Source organism: Chaetura pelagica, unplaced genomic scaffold (assembly GCF_000747805.2).
Source record: "Chaetura pelagica isolate M959 unplaced genomic scaffold, ChaPel_1.0 scaffold90, whole genome shotgun sequence".
NCBI lineage: Eukaryota > Metazoa > Chordata > Aves > Apodiformes > Apodidae > Chaetura > Chaetura pelagica.
The window spans coordinates 9,449,188-9,452,857 of record NW_009953496.1 but is presented as its reverse complement, the minus strand read 5'-3'; positions in this window follow the sequence as shown (position 1 = coordinate 9,452,857).

The window sequence follows — 3,670 nt, the reverse complement described above, 5'->3', positions numbered from 1 at the left end:
TCTGCTTTAAATGACTTGCCCATCATCTCACAAAAAAAACTGGCAGAGGCATGGATTGAATTAAGTCCTCCACAACAGAATTCAGCTGTTATATGGGAGCGTCTTGCCTCTTTTACAACCCTTTGCATACCTTCTACAATAACTGAGGCAGGGCTCACACAGAAAGCAACCTCCCTCACTGTGCAAGTCTCATCTGTGTAGCAAAGAAAAAAGCAGCAGTCCTGCAGCTGAAGATTACCACAACTAACATCAGGCTGAACTGTCATGCAGAAATGCACAAAGCTTACACATATGAGCATCTAGCCTAGAGCATCTGGCCTGTAAATCCCCAGTACTCCACAAGACCACAGCCAGAACAACGTATTGGTGAAAGTGTGTTAGTCACTGCTCATGTTCTCACTGTTGCCAAGTGTTTTAATTAAAATGTGTCAAGTCACACACACACAAAAATAAAATTGGAGAGTTGTTGAGAAAGTCTGAGAACCAACTTTGGCATAGACCATCCACATCAAGACTAGGATGTCCATATGCTGGCTGGGCTAAGAACATCTGGACTCAGAAAGTCAAGGGAGTATCTGGGTAGAGTTAAAGTCTTTTAGACTTCTGTATTAGGAAGTAAGTCATCACAGAAGCAAAAGTTTTCTCAATTGTAAACAGAATTTTGAAAGCCAGCCTTAGATGTAGACATCAACCAGACACAGAATCACAGAAACACAGAATTGTTCTGGTTGGAAAAGACTTTTAAGATCAGAAAGTCCAATCATTAATCTAACTCTACCACCATGCCCAAAAGCACCACATCTTTTAAAGACCTCCAAGGATGGTGATTCAACCACCTCCCTGGACATCCTGCTCCAGTGTTTGATAGCCCTTTCAGTGAAGAAGTTTATTTTAATAAGCAATCTAAACCTCCCCTGGCACAACTTGAGCCCATTTCCTCTCATCCAAGATGTCTTAAGTCAAGTGAGGTGAATCCCATCTCCGGAGCCAAGAGACCTGTAGAGCTGTAAAAGACAAGAAGCACAAAACTATTGCTACTGAAGTGAAAACAAAGCAGAGTGAGAAGGCAGGAAATTAAGAAACTGCAAAACCTCCAAATTCTGACTGTTCAGCAGAGAACAACTGAGATCCTCAGCTAGGTATAAACCAGCTGTTCCATACTGGCTCAAAATACTCAAAAAGCTTTGCACATCCTTTTAATGTTTTCAGACTCTTGTCTCTGCTGCAAGCAGTAGTTTGAGGTCTTAAGTAATTTGAGTCCATTCCCAATTACTCCTATGTTGCCAAATTTTAACATCTTGGGTACACATATAGCTTCAGCATTTTGGTAGAAGAAATAAAAGAGTTTCTCAAGCATACCTTTTGTAATCACTGAAGGCATTCAGCCTCATGGAGCAATTGACATGAACAGTGTGGTGGAATAACCTCCAACTGTATTCACCCCATCACAGGAGCACGGAACTTGAATTTCATCAAACCGAGCACTTCATGTCCACACTGCCTTTACAGTCAAAAGTTTACAAAATGACTGGACATAACCCTTTGACAAATATTAAATTATAAAACCACATCACTTGTCTTTTCTCGCGATCATCCATTTGCAAAGAAAATGAGCACACCAAACTTAGACTGGTACAAAAGACCCACTTGCACTCCTGTAATCTGATAAGAAAAATGAGTGACCTTTAGCTGATCCTTGATGAAACAATGAGGTACATATTTGGGCTTTATCCTGCAGCACACCTCAGCACTACCCCACATTATCGAAAATTAAAAACTGTAGCTTTTTGAAATTGAAAATTACACACTCATCTATTCAGGGCTAGAATTGAAGATAACATTTTTAAAGGCATTCAACCTCCAGTTTCAGAAGTTTGAGACAGATTTTTCTGAATATGCAAGTGTATAAAATGCAATATACATTGCATACATATAAATATTTTCCAAAGTACTTGACTTTCATTGATTTAAATAAGGAGCATTTCAGCTTTCTGAAATTTCCAGTTGTAGCCTCTTTATATCATCAGGCATTTTAATGCACATTTCTATGCAACTGGCTCCTCTCAGAAACATATTATGTGGTGCCTCTAGTCATTTAGACCTTCCACAAAAGAAGTTTGAATAATGACATTTAATAGTTACACAACTTTCAGACATCCAGCACTAGGATTCACAAGTGCAGACTACAGACACACATGACATCTGGGCTCTACAGGCTCAGAGAAAGATACACATCATTCAAGGACAATTCACCCCAGCTATTAATCTCCTCCCAATGGAAGAAATGACCATCGTATAGAGACAGAACGCAAATTACAAACTTTGATTACACATGCAATTTTCAAAGGCTAAAATTGGGTACAATGAATCAGAAAAATTAGTAATCTACTGTGGAATTCACCTCACTTGGCATCTCTGCTTCAGGCTTCTGGTCGAAATTGGTTGTCTAGCTTCTGTTGAGAATTGATGGGGAGCGATGGCCCCATCGAGATCTCTTCCATCCAGAGAGAGGTGTCAAGCAGGCACAGAATGAATCACTCTCTGCAGGTGTTTCTTGTCCGTTCTTCCCACTGACTACAGAGAGACAAAACACCAAACCTCTAAATAGCTAAGATAAGGTGAGATGAACCTCACCCTCAAGAATGGGAGAGTCTGCCAGGCCAGGCCCAACATTCAGGCTTCTTGCCATCCAGGAGATGCCTTTGCCCCTGAGCTACAGTGTCAGGCTCCCTCTTGTTTATAATCCCTCTGGCCTTTTGAAATTTGCATCTGTTTCTTTACCGTGGCAAGCTTCAACAGGATAGGTAGGTGTCCTCCACCTTAGCCTTATCTTTAGTCTGGTCGTTAGGGGTGCTTTGTGAGCAGGAGGGAGTTTATATCACCTCTAATGAGAAGAACATTGAGTCTGAGTCTCCCACTTGCAGAGCAAGTGCTCTCAGGAGAAAAACTACTTATAAAAAAACAGCAGCTCTTTTCCTTTTCTCCTCCTGAACTTTCTAGCAGCTACAGCTGCTGCACTTTGTGCTAAGCTGCATGTTGTTGATGTGCATTTAAGCATGATCTGAGCACACCTCCTGGACCAGGTCTCTCAAGAGATTTAGACATGTACCTATTTTGTGATTCTCAGGTGGGTTTATGCAGGCAACAGTCACTAAGAAAGTCAGCTTAACCTAGATAATGCTCATTCTGGGCTTTTAAAGAAGGAAAATTTTAACAGCCTAGGAAACTTCACTGGAGCTCTTGTGCTCCAGCAGGACTTGTGAGGGTGCACTTGCATTCGAGTTGTGGTGCAGACATTTTGCTGAGTTGCACTTCCAGTATTCAATTCAGCTCTCTGGAGCACAGAAAAGTTTGGTCTGTATGTTAGTTAAAGAGGACTGAGAATGCTGTGGGTCCTGTCCTAACATAAGGATTGCTTTGGTAAAGCACTAACTCAGGACTGCCTGCTTAACACTACAAGGCTTCCCATCACATAACTGAGGTATTCTGGCTGAAGTGAGGAGGATTGTAGCTTCCACAACAATTCGATGGCAGTTGCTGTACAGACCCCATTTGTCCTCTGTGTTAACGAAGACTTATTACTGTGCAAGAACAAACACAGAGAACACTATACATATACATGTGTATTTGAAATTACTGTAATTCTTACTATTTGAATGGGGGGGGGGGG